This window comes from Phalacrocorax aristotelis, chromosome 1 (assembly GCF_949628215.1).
Source record: "Phalacrocorax aristotelis chromosome 1, bGulAri2.1, whole genome shotgun sequence".
Taxonomy (NCBI): domain Eukaryota; kingdom Metazoa; phylum Chordata; class Aves; order Suliformes; family Phalacrocoracidae; genus Phalacrocorax; species Phalacrocorax aristotelis.
Window position 1 is genome coordinate 188,224,701 of NC_134276.1, and position 18,692 is coordinate 188,243,392.

Below are 18,692 nucleotides of genomic sequence, written 5' to 3' on the forward strand. Positions count from 1 at the left end.
AGATGCTTAATGGAATTTGGGCAATTACAGGAAGTCATATTTAAGTGTACAAGAGAACTTTTAAAATTCGATTTTATTTCTGCTTACATGACCTGATAATTACACCCAGCGAACATGATCAGCACTTAGAGCAACCACAGCTATATCTTATTGACAGTAAATGTAGATAGTTAGACAGGGCAAAACCCAGTTTAAGCTTAGTAGCTGAATGCTTAAATGACTTCCCAAGCAACACAAAATACAAGTGTATGGAGAAATTCAAGGCAAAAGCTGAAGCAGATCTAATTCACTGTTATGTAAATACTATAGGCAAAAACCATAAAAAACAAATTGAGACCGTAAGATTCTATACGATACTGCTTTCCACACTGCAAATTTACATGTGTTTTATTCTTGGACTTTTTCTGCAAAATGCAAAAAATGGTTACCCTAGCAACTGCCACATGTTACTCAGTTTATTTCTGAGACACAGAGCAGCACATAACGGAATAATACTGTGCACTTTTATCAGGATCTCTCAGCACCACAGAGAATCAGGAACTAAGTGTCACAACATGTACACATTTTCTCAAAGTTTTTAAGAAGGCACCTTAAAGAAACAATAGTTGTATATATTTTGCATGTATCTTTTTTTACAATCTCATTTTCTTTATTGCTCTATGTGTAAACTAAGAACAAAGATTAAGAGTTGTACGGAGAAAAATGTATACTCTGTCCAACCTGACGTTTCCTTTCTGCATTCTCTTCTTATTACAGTCCTAGTAGACTTCTATACTAAACAAGAAAACTTCGAAAACTTCTTTAATGATGTAGGAAATATAATCTTCCAAAGCAAAAACATAAGGTAAAGCTCCAATTCCCATAATCTGTCAAAAGTTAAGGTTTAGTTCAAAGTAAGAATTAAACCATTTCACAGTTAATAATTCATTATCTGCCCTCCCTCCCCAAATGAACTGAACTCTTTGTTACATGCCTAGGCCCTATACAATTTATGAGGGGATGTCTTGCAATAGTAGTACAAAACAATCAGCATGCTAAAAAGGGAGCCAACTGAAGTTAAACATTAATGAACACACCTTAAGGAAATCTCTGTCATTCTTTTGAATTTCAAAGGCTGGAAAGAGGCCTCTCTGCCCACCTGAGATCCATAGCCCAGGTCCTGAGACACCTTCTTCCAAGCAGTCAGCACAGGAATCAAGACAGGACTCATAATTTACAGTTTATAGGTCAAGCCAGGAGTCTTAAGCTTTCTTTCCACTCTCCCAGTGTATTTTTTTCTGTTTTTTTACATGAAAAAGCTTTTTGCTAGAATAGAGAAAAAGACTTCATTAAATCCTGACTCCTCATTCCAAGTACGTGATTGTGCCCATTCAGATAATAAAAATATTTCTGATTTTGTACCTGAAACAGAATAATCAAAATTAAAGTCTTTGGATTTAAACAGCATTTGTATGTTTGAATATTCTTCCCACTAGCTATTTTCACAAGCTCTAACCAGTAAATGCTGCTCTGTCTATTTGACTTGTTTCTGCTGATTTCTTCTATGTCATCACATACCTTAGAAAAGAATACAAAAGCTGAGGAACAGTTCAACAGAAGATAAAAGAAGCCCAGAGACATTTTTTCTGCAGGTATCAGAGATGGAGACTTTGTAAAATTTAGGAAGAATGGCATTTGGCTAAAAACGCAAATTAGAAACACACAGAAACATAGATAGAGAACAGCAGCACTTGTAGAAGTCCTGAACAGGTCAGAAGTTTTGACGGCCCAAATAGCATAGGAACCTCTTGAATTGGGAGGGTAAACTAATAGCGGCAAATCCTGTATCTAGGCTTCGGGAAGAATTCAAGCTAAAAGTGCCTCAGACATTAATGAAGGTTTATAAGATGACTGTAAATTGGACTAAGAGTAACATGTCAATTTCATATATACCAGATATACCTACATGTGTTGGGCTGTCCAAATGCTAAGAGCACACGCTTCCCTTTGGAAGCACATATGCTTCAAAAAATTATTACAGCTATATAAAATTAAACACAATAAATTCAGGTGCAGTGCTATGCTAGTCCAGAACACACACACACAGACAAATAGTGATTATATTTTTACAATTTAAAATATTTTACTTTTAGTAATACATAAATTATTCTTTTGATGCTTACTTTAATCAAACTACAGAAACAGAATAGCAGGGAACATATAAACAGACTTTTTTTTCATTCCCCAGGGGCACAGTATAGAGTAATCAATTGTAAATTAATTGGGGAAAATTTGTTTTGCGTAGCATAGAGAGGCAAAACATTACTTCAGAATCATTTGCTTAATGGCATTTCTAATATGTTATGCATGTATTCAGCCTAGTTTTTTATAGTGAGATGCAAAACAATTACCAAAGATGTAAATACCAATAAACCATAACCTACATCTCTACTGAACAAGTAAAACTAGAGTCAAAATACTATATAATCTTTAATTTCTATCAAAAAATATTCAGAGTAGTTATCTGAGTGTATCAAATCCTTCATCAATTCATGAGAATTTATAATGACTTTATTATATTTAGGTGCACTCAGTACAGATACATGAAGCCACTCACGACAGCACAGAGGCTGCATGTTGCACAATCTATCTGTATGTAAGCATTCAAGTCAGTGCTAGCTCTGCATATGTTACTTACTTTAGTTCTTATATAAACTTAATACCTGCTCTAAGCACACCTTCAACAGAAACCAATACTGGTTTTTAATGGCATAAATATATACGTCTAGAAATTGTTCTCTCTATTTGTAAACAAAATCCTGCTTATGGTTTATCTTGTATTGGTATAGATAGATAAACAGATAAAACAAATATATGAAATATACAAGATAGAGAAACAGAGAGAGAAATGAATTTTTAAAAAAGCCACTCTATGGTTAAAGTCCCCAAACACATGTCTTCAAGGGAAAGCACAAACACATAAAGTAATAAAAGAAAAGTCTGTATAAAAATAACAAGCATTTTGGATTTTACTGTCCTTAAGAAAACTAATTTTAATTGGTGCCTTACTGAATATGAGATTGAATAAATGCCATTCTTGCTCTGATTAAATGTCAAGGCCATAGATATGCTGTTTCAGAGTGAGTGAGCAACAATTTGGTGTGTATAATGAACCTTCCAAACGATTTATCTGTGCAATACTTTTCTTATCAATGAAACTTCATGATCTCCTGTCTTAAACTGTAGCTTCTTCATTATGATATGTTTTGGTTTAATAACATTTCATTTTTATTTTTAACAATAGAAGCAAACTGAGGCAAACCTAATCTGATTCTGGCTAGATCTCTGTCAGTAGGCAGACAGGAAAGAGCAGTCAGAAATCTTATTGTTTATATGGATAAGACTGGCTTGTGATGATTTTTGCTTTTCATACCATAAATGAGATTTGAGAACCCCATATTCAAGTTCCTGTCCTCAAATCCATTATTTCCACGGCCAGAGGCATTCTAGGTCAATGTGGTTATCTTAGAAAGATAAGGTTTTTGTGACTCTGTACAAGTCTAAGCTCCAGAGGCACTCTAGGTCCATGTGGTTATCTTAGAAAATTAAGCTCATCACCACATATTCTATAATCTATGCCTAAACAGACACAATTGAGCCCTTGGAAATTAATAGACTTTTCTAAGTGGCATAAAAAGCATCTCTCAGCAGAAGAAAACCACTCTGCACTGGACCATTCTGTTCAAGGTCCTTGCATATAAGAATTCAAGAAATAGTTCACAAGTTTTTCTAGAAGTATTTCTAGAGTTTTTAGAACTTACATCTATAACAGAGGAAGATAAATCCAGGGAAAAAAAAAAGCAAAAAATATTTCCAAAGGTTACTGAGACATTCAGAATGATATTTCAGGACAACATTTGCATCCTTTTTTTGCTTTTCTAATTTGTTTGTATGAATAAAACTGTGGTCACACAAAAAGCTGTGCAAAATGTATTTTGTGGACATTACTTGAAATTGTTCAGCTGCAAAGCAAATTCTGGTTTGGATTCAACAATGTTCATAAGCCATAGTTTATGAAAAGTGAGTTGTTCACCTAGAAAGTAGCTCCAACAGAAAGTATTACACAGAGTATAAACAGTATACTCAGAATATCAAGCAACAAGTATGAATTATTGTATTTATTCAAATTACTTAAATGCAAAAAAAAAAAAGTATTAAAAAGAACATGCAGTTAAATTTTGTAATCCTTAAAGTAGTAAATGCTGATAACCCAAAGAGACATGGAGCTTAGGCTACAATTTGAGATCTTTCAGATTATGTGTGATAAAAGCTGAGCTCTTGCAGCAGGCTGATGCACGGTAATTGCTGGTTTCACTTGTCTCTTTTAGGCCTGGAAAGGACTGAGACATCTAGTTCTTACCACATGGGTCCCCAAACAGCCATTAGACAGATAGCCTTAGCCTGAGCAACAAAAAAGCCCTCAAAGGACAAAGCAGTGAAATTTATTTCTCCCCCCGCCCCCTCGAGAAGTGCTGGAATGCATCGAGCAGAGCAGAAGTAGAAGTAAGTTAACATCAGTTCAGTTTTACTTCCAACTCCTTTAACTTCCAAAGATGGTGAGTGAGAGAATGACAAAGCAGGGAAAGAAAAAAAAATCCTTTCTCTTTCCTCTCATCTTACTCTCTCCTGTCCATCTCTAGCAGACAAAAACTGTTATAACTGTTTGTACCTATAGCTTTCAGAATAAATTAACATTTTAATTTATTAGAATGTTACCACTTTAAATTGTGCTCAGAATTCTAGCCATCAAGGAGGAAGTTAACAAATTCCGTATAATTCCACAGCCCTTTTACAAAGCTAAGCTGCAAGTGAGATGACCAAATTAAAACAAAAAGGAAAAAATCATAGTCATACTGAAGAGTTTGATGACTTTACTTTTTAAATACTTTTCTTTTAAACTCTGAAGCTGACTGGCAGGAAGACTATGAATGCCAGATATCAGCATCCCCCAAATCAGGACGTGCAAGGCTGGGAGATAGGGATAGAGCTAACTCTAAGCTGACTTCCAGTCAACAAGTATTCTGAATATTTTCCAGTCACAAAATTAAATGAGACCACAATTAACCTCAGCTGAATTCTAACACATGTCCAAACTCCAGAAATCTCTATCTGCATCTTCCTTTCCTATGGTCAATCTCTGCAACTTTATTTTTAACTCTACTGACAATGTCTATTTTATGAAGAAACAGATGTGGTATTATAGCAAGTGTCAGCGCCCCCATTAATATTGCCACATGAGACAGAAGTCACTGAAATTTGATGCTAATAATTTTGAACATTTTAATGTTACAGGATATTTAATAAAGACTGTATTACAACTGTTGCTTTAAAAGTATGTTGCCTGATAGATCCAAATAATAGTCTGCGTTTGTCTGGTACCTATTCGTAAAATCTATCTAACCCTGCAACATTCTTTCTATAGCATGCAGAATGGAACCCTAACACTTCTAAACATGAAAATATCAAATTAGTATGTGTATCCTCTGGAATTAAGGATTTTTTGGAGTGAAACAAATTATTTTTCATGCTTCTTAGCTATTTTTATTTTTAAAAAAGAAAGCAATTAAAACCATGGTGAAAAATTCTTCAAGAGTGACTTTTGTAACAAAAATATGATAGGCTCAGTAGCAGTTAGATAGGAATGAGCCTGTTCCAAAACAATCTGCCTAAACTAATTACCAAACTAATGAAGGCTAATCATTTCAAACCTTAATAACAGCTTGAAAAATATGCCATTTCACAATTAAGCAAATGAAGCAGAAAGTTTTTTTTCACTAGAATGTGCAGTTGTATCTTTCCATTAGATTTCAAGGATCACATTTTTATATAATCTGGTATTTTAACTATACAGTAAAGCAAAATAAAGCAAAACAAACCTTCCCATTCACCAGAAGTAGTTAGTGGGTTGTAAGGTCCTTTTATATTCTGTAACAGGTTCAGAGGAGAGAAATGTGCCTCTCTCTCCTTCACAGTTCTAGAAATTGAGTCCATGTATAGGGAAGAAGTATTCGGTGGCATCAATAGGAGCCTTTCTGCTTTAGCAGAATGGAATTCTTCTCTGACACAGTCACAAAGGAGAGGTCCTATAGCAATTCCTAAAAGAATTAAGCCCCTGAAAATAGCTTGGAAGACCAGAAAGAGGAACAAATTAAACTCGTCAAGACTCCTTCACCTTAACATTTCCTAGGTTATCAGTTTGGCAGCTACACAGTATTAAAATGAGATTATTCAGCCTAAGAAAAAACAACTATGAGTGCTTATCAGCTGAGTATACTTAATAGATAACATTTTGATCTGCAAACATTAAGTGGGCATTGCCTATACCCAAAACATCCTGGATACCATCTTATTTATTAGATCATCATCCTGGATAGCCATCATAAGGAAAAGGATGCACGATCATGCTGGAGATGATACGTTCAAAATATCTGTTAACTCTCGACAAAACAACAATCCACTTCAAAGCAGGAATTTCCTTGAGAAAAAAGGGTTTGGTAATACACCAAGCTACTAATAACACAACGTGCTCCACCTGTCATGAAACCTTTTTGGACTGGTGCAGATCACTACATGACAACTTTCAAAGGAATACCAAGATTTGCTTTCTCTTCATCAATATGTAACTGCAGTCTTCCATTTTTATTTCTGTCATGGTAGTGCTAAGTTTCTGTAACTAAATATCTATGTCTCCACCTCCAGTAGATTCTGCATCTTTCATTAAAATGTTAGCCTAGTGAACATCGGTTTTCTGTGTCCATATGACTCCATAAACCACAAGGACATTAAAAGGGACTTACACATCCTGACTGTAAAGAGAACTCATCTCAATAATTCTTCAGCATTTTGTTCCAAGATAGGCTTTCATTAACTAAAAATATTTTAGAAGTTTTAAAAGTTGACCCTTGAATAATAATTATTTGTAGAAAAAGAGCAACTAAACAGCAAGTTTATTTGTAACTTATCAATTGTCATTTCATTCTAATGTTTAGCAGCAACATGGGAAATATTATGAAACTAAAACCCAACTTTCAAGCCAAACAGTTTTATGGCCTTTAGGGTATTTTCCTTACTGCTTGTAATGCAAGTCTTGAACTATCCTAAAAGCCTGCTCCTGAAGGACTGCCAAACAAAGCTATTTCACCTCATAACTGCTATAAGTTTCTACTCATCACTTCTATAACTTACAAATGCTACTTCATCTTCCCTGGATATGGCTGACATTATCTCTCGTGAATTACAGGAGACAGAAAAGAGCATTCCTTCACCTTCAGGGAAACATTTTCAGGACTTTTCAGCTTCTCAACCATTCAGACGTATTGCTTTGCCTATTCATTTAAGTCCAGAATAAACCAATTGAAAGTTAGTGGATGGCACTGGGGATTCAGAATTGGCATTTCAGGAACACATCATGATTGTTCTCCACAACTAGAAGTGGAAACTGGACCTGATCAGTCAGAGTTTGAAAATATACGACTTAGAATGCTCACAATATTCTGCATTCCCTGCTCCAAATGATAAATATTAAATCTGGATTTACTTTCAAAATTTGCATTTCCCACATACTATAGGATACCATGATAAGGACAGTTTAAAGCATCCTAACACAAGCTTAACAGCTGGTACAGATTTTGAACTTGGAAATGAAATGAAATGCTTTCCATGCTTTGTTTTCTTTGTATTAAGAATGTTAAAGCAATTTAAGGTGACATTTCCATGCTCATTAGCAGAGGACACAGAGTCATTTGCAAGGAGACAGACAGGTGGTTTATAACTTCCATCATTATAATATTGAACAAGGTGACAACTATTGCCTGAATGAAGGATAATTATACTACAAGAGAACTTACACTACGTATTCAGTTCACATTTATAAGAACTGGCGAAAAAAGCCACACATCAAATCTAAATTATCTTCGTTTACCTGTTCAAATTGTGGTTAACCAAATTAATCCCCAAAGCACATTTATTGGTATTGGTTTGTGCACTGCATCAGCTACCTCTATCAAGTGGATTGGCTATTGGCTATTGGTCTTCAAAGGTATCTGCAGTACCTATTATACTACTGCAAGAAAGTAGACCTACTTACACTTTAAAAGAATCACCTTGACACCTGAATCTCTTCTTTGAGATGGTGGATCAAATGCTTTTGAGACACTGTCTGCCTGGTTTTAACATACTAGTTGAGGATGGACCAGTTAAGAGGTAAATCAACCCTTCCGAATGTCAAAGAATTGATACGTGTCCTCTGTTTTAAACTCTTCCATGGCATATGTGTACATTTATTCTCTGAACTACAGCAACATGCACAGCTTTAAATATTGCAAATTACATGGATGACTTCAAAGAAACTCAGGCAACTTTGGTAGCCGAATTGCTTTTTGTTTCTTGTGGAGAACAGTGGAAAGTTCTAAAACCCCACAGGCAATTTCTGAGGATATTGAAATATCCATAGCCTTCAAAATAAAATTAAAAAAAAAAAAAAGAGAAGACATCATTCTACCCTTCTGTTTGTACTTTATTACTTTATGGGATGTACTCTAGAACTTATGGTATGTATCCAGAAATCTCATTTTCTTCAAATGCTTCATGAGCATTTACATAGGACACAAAGTGTTCTTCCATTATCTTTGCCTGCTGTGTTTTTTTCCATGCATACTCCTAGTTATTTTCCACACATGCTAGTATATATTTTCCATTACTTCTAGTTAGTTTCCATACATATTCCTAGTTAACTGGGGAGAACAGTTCAGTAATTCAACAAAGACCAGCAGCAATACAATAGACAATTTCTGAGAATATTTTTACGAACTAGAATAACATTTTTGCTATTAAATCTTAATATGGCCATTCTTAGTTGTCATTCTTTCTTAGAATTATCATGTACGTACATGTAAAGAAACAACTCCTGGTTTTTCAATATATATAACTACTCCTCATCTACCTGTAGATGATGTATCACTGTACTTAATATTTGTACAAACAACCAAGCTGTTTCTCATCTGTTGTAAACAAATCTAAAATTGTTTTACAGAGGAAGCAGCATTCTTTTTCCTGGTTTCCTTTCACAAAGATTTATTATCATTTTCCTCATACTAACTGATTCCACCCTAATTCCAATTTATTTTACTGAACCTGAGTGACCAGAACCATATACAGCGTTTCATGAGAGTTCTTGCCTGTAGCTGATAAATGGAACTAATGTTTTTTGGCATTCTAGTGCCAGTGGTCCTCCTATGAGTAAGCAAGCATACCACGTCTTTCTCCTTACTTCTGATATTCCCTCTGATGTCTTCCAACTCTGAAGCAGAAATTACTACTAAGACCCTGAAAGCATAATTTGTCACTTCATACTATTGAAATGTCACACTATTGAAATATCTATCTTTCTCTACTTATTCAAGTTGTTTTACTGCTGGAAAAGAGAACCATGCCATTGTCTGAAAGCAGAAAGGCTGAAGTCAGACTTAAAAATAAATGTCTTACAATAAAAATGCCGGTTGCTTCAACTTATCATTATTACAACATTATGCCAAACCCATCTTTGGAAGGACAAACTAAAAGGACAATATGAAATGGTTCATCTATCCCACTTCAACACCAGTGATGAAGAAAACTGTTCATTCTATCATTCCATAATCACTACTAATAAGATTTTTTCAGTATCTTAATTCAAACTTACCTTTCGTTCAGTTTGAAGAGCCATCTTCCCATAGCAAGATGCATTTCATTGCACAAATACATCTGTGTGTCTCTAATGTTCTTATCATAATATGTGAGGTAGTGTTCCTACGTGTCTTTACATATGCACCTATAGCAAATATGTCTATGCCTAGTCTTTGGATCGTAAGTAGAAATCACAGCAAAGTGCAAGAGAAATTATGCTTTTAAAGTAAAATCTAGTGCAAGATTTAAGTACAGTGATCACAATCTGGTTTATTGACTTGAATACTTGAACAGTAAATATGGTCAAAATTCTCTGGGAGATCAGAACATTAATTTTAACACTGCTGTTGGATTTGGCATGCAAAATGCAGAAAGGTCATGTAAAAGGATGATAGGTGCTGGAGAGCTAAGAAAGAAATACAAAATCAAGATGTAGCTATAACATGTGAAGTGGATAATCAAAATAATCCTGTTCAGTGACATGTTAATGAGCCAAATCATCTAACATTAAAGGATTGAGTGAATTTTTCACTTTAGACAAAATACAAAAAAAATCTTTTAAAAGAATAGAAAACACTAGAAGGTTTGTACATTGGGAAAAAATTGAGTGGGGAAGGTGGCTATGAATCTATACATGCTGGATAGGTACAATGGTTTAAATAAATTTGTAATTTTGAAAGGAAAAGGAAAACACTTGAAAGATAATTCAGTTACTGTGCCAGGAACTATATGATTAATTAGCTGTAGTGCTACACACTGTAGAAGGGATACTGTACTTAACTATAAGTGTTGCTATTTATTTATCTTTTATTTATTCTCTTCCTTCTGGTCTTATTTTAAAAAGCAAATCATAAAGAGAAAATAAGATCAGCATTTTAATGTATTCACTTCTGGGGAAATAAGAAATGAACCATGATAATCCTATAGAGTGGATTAGAGCTGACGAATGGGTCAAAAATGCACAAAAAGCAATAATTTTGGGTCTGTAAATAATGCTAGTTTTGCAAATCATATTAAAAAAACTTAACTTGCTGTTAATGAGATCCTTAGCTGTGCAAAAACTGCAATTAAAACAAAATACAAATCAAAATAGTTTCTGCAATCAGAAATGACAGTATATCTATGAGCTGGTAATTTATGAGTATGCATAAATCACTCCACCTGATATAAAACACAGCAGAATACAGAACTTTTATCTCCTAATCTTGACAATAATATTCTGGTTTACGCATTGTCAGTTTTTGCATCCTGAAGTTGTTTTTTCATCAATCCATTTCTCTACACTGCCTCAAGAAAGATTTTAAAAAAATATATCTATTTCTGTTGAACAATACATTGTGAACCTGATTCCCCAGTGGCTCAGATTGAAAGTAATCACCCAGCATATTCACAATTATAAAGTTAAAGTAATTCACCCTAATTTGTTAGGAAAAATCATGACATAGAAAATATGATCTCATCCACTACTGGCACCTCAAAAATAAATAATTTCTGGTTTTTAGCAATGAATTTCTGCTTACTATAATGACAAGCAATAAATTTTTCCCTTCATGGATCTCAGAGGACATTCCATGTAGTGTGCTATAAGCACACACCAAGTACTGTCTAGGACTGTAGCAGGATGTTCCTGAGATACCTGCATTCATTAAGCCCTTTCATATCTTTAGATTATTATACTTGGTAATCAATACATTGCACACTGGAAATGATAATTTTTTAATTATTATAAGGGCATTTACCTTGGTATGACAATTTCCCAAAACAAATTATAAACATATCAAAAACTAGAAAGTAAATTCACTAAATATCAGGAGTCTGCCATTAAAGACCAAAAATTTAAATACATTTAGGTCTTTCAAGCCTAAATCTTTGCTACTGAAACATTATAGAATAGAAATTGTAAGTCCTAAAATAATCTTATTTATTGTTATGCTAATTTTATTAAAGTGATCTTTTCCCCATGATAAATTAAAAAAAGATAAATTATTACATTCTCAAGGAAAATATTATTTGCTAAGTACAGCCACTATATTTCTCTGTCTTCATTACAACTACCTGAACACACCTATTTCTATGTTTTAGGCATGTTTAATATTTAGATTTCAAGAGCCACAAAGAAAAAAAATCACAAAATGCAGATTTTGCCAATAGCTCTGCTGGATTTTGGCTAGGCTTCTTCACTAGTCAAATGTACTATAGCCCCCCAGAATCAGTATGCTCGCTTTCTAGAAAATCAAGCCAAAACTGGTCTCACTCATCTTTAGCTCTGGCCATCTGCTTGAAGCATCTGGTAACTGGGTACATTCACCCACATCCAGAACGTGACTGCTCTCTTGCCAACTATGTGCCTAGGTAACTGTCGATATGTGCTTCTCCACTACTAATGTGACAACTGTCAAAAAGAAGTTGAACATGTACGAATCAATGTAAATTAAACCAACACATTACTTTCCCAAGTTACAGCAATAATTTTTTTGACATAATTGCTTGATAATGGCAACAACACATAAGTCACTTACACAGTGAAACCTTTCTAAGGGTAAGAACTATAAAAAGGGTACCAAATATCTTGAGTACTTTTGAAAAGTTATTTTTAACATTTAATCCTTGCTATTTTCTCTGACAACTAAAAAATATATACGTGCACTTATTAAAGAAAATCAAAACAAGTAATACTAGCAATGAGTTAAAGTTTTAGATAAAAACATCAGAATTATACATTCAATATTTGATTTAGGAAAAAGAAATAAAATAAGAAATCAGTTCAGATCCTTTTCAAAGTTTCTTTTTACAAAAAAATCCAAGTAAATAAGATTATTAGAAGTAGTCTAACATTAAAAACACCACACATGAAAAAATATTGCAAGGGGATCTGGAATGCCATATTAGAATTTAGAACACAAATGACAGTTTAGAACACAAATGGTAATGAAATGTGCAACTTCCACTGAAATTCATCCTCTTGCCATGTAAATGTAATTTTCTAACATCTCTGCTCACTCAAAAAGAATACCTAAAAATTATTTTGTGCACTTCATATTAGAAGAAGTAAAAAAAAAAATGAGGAAACTGTAATTACTGAAATGATTAATTCCTTTATCAGGTATCATCAAACAAACTTTTTTTCTTCTTTTCTTATGACATTTGTGAAAAGGTCAGATGTATTCAATAGCTAGGGAGTGCGTGATTAAAAGTTAACAGCACATGAGAGGGAGATCTATGGAGAGAAAATCTTAAATCAAAGCCTGGAAAAGTAATCCAGGACCATGATAGTAATCTACTAGACTACGGTTAGAGGAAAAGAATAAATCCAAGGATATTCGAAGATTGTCATAGTGACTTCTCTCTTTTTTCTTGCCTGTCTGAACCACCAGTTGTCCCTCTTCTTGTATTTAAATTTTAAGCTCCATGGAGTAAAGCTTACAGTTTTGTTTTACAGGTTAGTACACAAGATGTCATGGTCCTTATCCACTACTATGGCTCCAATGCACAATGCTGCTGCTGCCACCAAATTCATAATAGTAACAAAATTTTATACTACTATTAAGTGCTGTGATTATGTTTGGCAAACACCTTACTTCACATGCAGGTGGTCCCATAATTATCTGCCATTCCATGATCAGTCACAGTAATCCTGATAAAATAGGTTAGAAAATAAGTGCTATATCTATTCCATCCTCCCATTTTCAAAAGAAGGTTTTACCAAATTTTCATTGAAGTCCATTGAAAAGTTATTCTAAAATAGCATATGTAATAAATTATCAGATACCATATGTAAATGTTCCTTTGACTTCCATTTTACTTTTTTGTTTTCATCACATCTATTTTAAATACTGTATTTTCAAAGCTTTACGATTTATTATATTGCAAAGTTTTCCAAAATACTGTAATATAATTTTTGATTGATACATGAAATAGTACTACTGTAAATTCTTAATTAATTTACATGGTGATAATACCTCTGATATCTGCTAAATTGCATGAAGATACAGTAAACAAGAGCACAAGGATAGTAGACCAGACTCGATTAGTGAAAGCGAAAGGGTAAATCTCATGTAAGTCTAGCTGATTATAATTTGATTTCTGAATCTATCTTTATTTTTAAATTAAAGTAATCTCAATAAAATCTTGTAATTCTTATCTTGTAATTGTCTAAGGTGTGAGAATTTGTCCTGGTTTATAGTCATATTAAACTTTTTAAGCTTGTGGCTTTCCCTCTGGCAAATTTATTCCAACTAAGGAAAAAAATGAAAAGGAGGTGTAACAAGTTCACAAAATAAATGGAAACACATATGCTGAAATAATTATTCAGACACTGCAAATTGCGTCTAGGGTTAAACACAAGTAGCTTTGCCATTTCCTTTATATCCTGCACTTACTGCTCTTCAGGGCCAGGCTGAAGTTCTAAAAATCAATCATTAGAAAAAAAGTAAAGTAGATTTCCAAAATTAGTCAACATCCCAACAGGAAGCCCTAGTTAAATTTTTCAAACATGTCCAGATATTTAAGAAACTCATTTTTGAGATTTTCAACCTAAAACTCTTAAAATCTAACTGTCATCTGATACTGTCAGCTGCCCAAGTTGAACACCTCAGAATTGAGATCGTCAGAAACATATTAATTTCCAAAAATCCTCAATCATGTTTTAATGTAAGACTATATGTTAGCCATATGTGAGAATATAAAACAGGAAGAGCATATTACAGTGAAATGTTAATTTGTATTTGTAAAGAGAAACGGGATTCTGTATTAAACTCTTTGCTCCAGAGAGTGGAATGAAAGCAAGACTACATATGCCAGCAGAAATTCTTTACAATTTTACAAAGCCTATATAATTTCCAGCAACTGTATCGGACCAGCTAGTAAAGCTTACTTCTAGAAATGTTTTATTTCAAGACTGGTTCTTTTATGAAAATCTAGTATATTATCTTTTTGTGCTTTAACCTAAACTTGTACTTCTACCTCAGTCACAAACTTCCTATACATATTTCAACAAAAACATCCTAGTTACATTTCTGTAGAGAAAAAAAAAAAAACAAAACAGTTTTTTGTGCCAATTCTTGAAATATGTTAAATAAGTTGTATCTTTTTATCAATTGTGCTGTAATAAAAAATTTCCCAAGGAACTTTTTTTTTTAATGATACAACAAGCAAGGAAGAATTGCCATATAAAATTATCAGGAAGATACTAAATGTTCAAACTTAAGTTTGTATATTTCCATAACACTTAAAAATAAAACCCCTAACCAAACTACAATCAGGTGAGGAATGAAATGCCCCATGCCTGATTTTTGGTTAGTGCCATTTCCAGATTTCTGTCCCTAGAACTGCTCAAAATGGTTATAATGACAAGAATTGAGAAGTGGCTCTTTCAGTTGATGTGTTTGAAAGGTAGCTTTGTATGAACAGCTGTGTTTTCAAAATGCTTGCCACCTCTAAATTGGTCCTTGTGAAGTGAACTGTTTGCCTTATTGCCAGCAGGGCACATTGCAGTGTAGCTGCTGCATTTTTAATTTTTATCACTGTCTCTCTAACTGCTGAAGTGGAAAAGAAAGATTGCCAAAACCTGACGTGTTTCTTTTCCTTTCTGCCCACTCTGACTTGGTTCTTAGCTGTCTGTTGCTCCAGTGATGAGAAACGTTGCTCAGTTTATTCATTCACTGAATGCCTTTTGCAGCTCAAATAATGGTGATACCCTCTTGTAAACCAAGGCTCCAGCTGTCAATAGCAGTAAATGAAACAAACCTAATTAAGACATACCAATCATTATCTACACAAAAGATAATTAGGCTGCAAAAAGTCACACACATCAGGGTGCATTTTTCTAAAAGCAAGAGATAATACCTTAAAAGCAAGAGGCACACCATATTTAGTAAGACAGAAAGTATGGATTGCAGGATGGATGGACTTCCAGAAGAAATTAAATAAGTTGTCCACAAAGACTTAAACAGTTCTGGACAGCAGGTCTAGTACAGGAAAACAATAATAAAAATACTGAATATCATTAATAACAAGCAATACTAACTTTTTAGATGTAGATTCTATTTAGACTTTTTAATTGCAGACATTAGGAAGCAAACCATACCTTTTTATCTGGATGAGGAAATATATGTACAAACAGAGTACACGTAAAATTTATAAATGCAGCTGGGTAAAGAATTACATCAAAGTCTCCAAAATGACGATGCATAGCTCCTGCTGCTGCTTGTGTGACAAGACTTATCCCACAGCTCTGCTTACTGGTGATAATGTGCTGCTAAACCTCATCGCTACAAGCTTTTCTATTGTACACCAGAGTAGGTACAAGTTTTAAGAATCACTTGCATCACATAAAAAATCTTGAGAGAACAAAAGAGCTATAATAAAAATAGTGGTTTTGCTTAACAGATAATGCTGACATAATCGCATTATTTGAATTAACTTTTTAAAAGAAAATGTCTACTTTTTCACAGAAAGCTCTGCATACGTAAATCTCAGATATTATAAATACTACTCAAAGGAACAAGGCAAATAACCTTCAGGTTCTCTTTGTCCTTCTTATTAGTACCTTTTAAACTGGACATTTGAAATGCAAAACTTTCACATAAAACTCAAGATGGTACAAAGCTCTTAGCTTTAAAGCACTGGAACCCACTAACTAAAATTCTGAAAATCACTGTTAGTAAGACTATTTCAATTTAATCTTTATTTAGCATTATCGGTACATATTTACTATTACCAGTACATTAAGGAAGAGAGGGAATCAATGCATTCCCAAAGTTCAAAGTATTACAAAGTTAAATGCTTATTTTCCAACACAAATATTTATCTCTGTGATACCACATTTTTCAAGGAAATTGAACTTCAATTCAAGTTTATAGTGTTGAGTGCAAGACACCAATTTACATTAAGTTTATTTTATTACAGTAATCTGCAGCTCATTCTTTGGTTCAAAATGGTTTGTACACATCTCAAGGTTAGAAATTAATTACATATACACAGACACAGACACACACACAATCAATACAACCAGCTGGCGTAAGCAAAGTCATACTGCATAACTTGATTCTGGGTTTTCATCTCTTCAAGTGTGACCAGAAGACTGAACATCAGTAATCCATGTTTTCTTACCTTCTCTGCCAACATCGTGTAGCAGAGTCACACAATAATACTATTTTAAACGAAAAGACCAACAAAAAAGTTTTGCCACTCAAACGATTCTATGCAATTTTTGCTGTGCATTTCACAACTTTACTTTTTTGTGTATTATGTCACATGTGTACTAGAGCCATATCATGTAGTTGTAGGTTGTCCTGTAAGGAGCAGGGAGTTGGACTCAACGATCCTTATGGCTCCCTTTCAACTTGAGATATTCTCTTCTATGATTCTATGATCTCATAAGCCACCATGGATGTACAGAAACATTCTTTTATTTCGCACCTTGAATGGTGGTTAATACCAAAACATTTTCATGTAAAATAATACATAGATATGACACTATATAAACGGAAAATCTTTCTGAAGTGAAACAATGTATTTTGCAATGATGACTGTGCAGGCTGGAAGAGATTGTGAAAATTATTCTACAATCTGTTATTCAAGGCACTCAACCCCAGTGAATATTTTATACAAGGCAGAAGCACTTTAGCTGGAGAAATAAGAAAGATTTATGCTAGAACACCATATGAGCTTGAGCTGGTGGCTTATTAGCTGGAGAGTTCACCAGAAAGAGAAAAAAGTAAATCATAAAGAAGAAGAATTTCAACCTGAATCTCCAACCTCTTCTTTTTTGCTGCCTTTTGCAGAAAGCCCACTATAATATATATGACAAGGAAATGTCCACTGGTGCCTTTTTTTTGTCTTGAGAATCCCATAGAAGCCGAAGTATAAACTCAAGAGGAGTATAAACTCAAATCCAGGAGGATGTTTTCTCTATGTACATGAAAATGTAGTAGTTTAAATGCTTTAACTGGTACAGCCTCTCAGGTACCTGGGACACACATGCAAAGTCCATCTTGTTCCATGTCCTACTTTTCACAGTGGCCAATAGCAGATGTCCAGGGAGGAGAAGAAAACCAGGTCAGCTATATAGTTATACTTCCCCAGAATACTTTCCCAGTATCTCTACTGAGCAGAAGTCCCTGAGCACCATAGTGGGATCAAAATGCTGAGATTTGATAGCTGCAGTAGCAGTCTGTTGAATCTCAATTAATTTACCATTCAGGTAAGATTTCCAATGACCTTTCAATTATTAGAAGCTTACATTTTGTATTTGCCATGCTTACAGATACATTTTTAATATACAACCCAAATAAAATTCCAGAAGTCAATGGGACATGTGCTTCAGAAAGTGCATCAAGAACACGACCCAGTAAATTCCCTCCATGGACATCCTCTTTTCACCCTACATAGTAAATTAGATCTGTGCATTTGCCATAGAATAATTTCTACCAAGATCTTTAGGAAATGGGGCAGCACTCAATATAGGTATATCACCTTGCCTCCTGGTAGCAAAATCAAGAGCAAGTTATAGGCATTAACTGTCCAATGCAAATCTTTATTTTTCTGCAAGCCTCAAGTTCATTTCCTAGAACAAAGGAGCAGATTACATTTTTACTATTTCAGTCAGCCTGTCTTTCCATTTCAGTATAAACTGGTCCATTTGCATAAAAACATATTATTAATCTTCAAAACAGCAGAATGTTTTCTGTATGTTTATCTCACACATTGTCTGTTCACTTTATTAATACACTTACATGTTAAAATAAAATATTAGATGTCCTTAAATGTACATAACACGAACAGCAGCCTCAGAGACTTGCCAAATTGGCCCAGTGCCCATGTCACTCAATATGGTCCAACACCTTTCCTCTGAGCTGATATGGAATACCTACTTGGTCAATATTCTCAGCCCTCTTGGGCCTGGAAAGGAAACTTAAAATCCAAATCCTTGACACTTGACTTTTGTAATTCTGTCTGTCTATACCAGCAACACCTCAAAAGTTATTTAT

At 34.1% G+C, this 18,692-nt stretch overlaps 2 protein-coding genes across 5 annotated transcripts in view; one reads left to right on the plus strand and one right to left on the minus strand.

Annotated features, from left to right (window-relative positions):
• The window catches only part of IMMP2L (inner mitochondrial membrane peptidase subunit 2), a 483,378-nt gene that overhangs the window by 251,668 nt on the left and 213,018 nt on the right, over nucleotides 1-18,692 (minus strand). The gene's annotated exons all lie outside the window — the stretch shown is intronic.
• Nucleotides 1-18,692, plus strand: part of LRRN3 (leucine rich repeat neuronal 3) — a 41,690-nt gene that overhangs the window by 16,980 nt on the left and 6,018 nt on the right. The window lies entirely within an intron of this gene.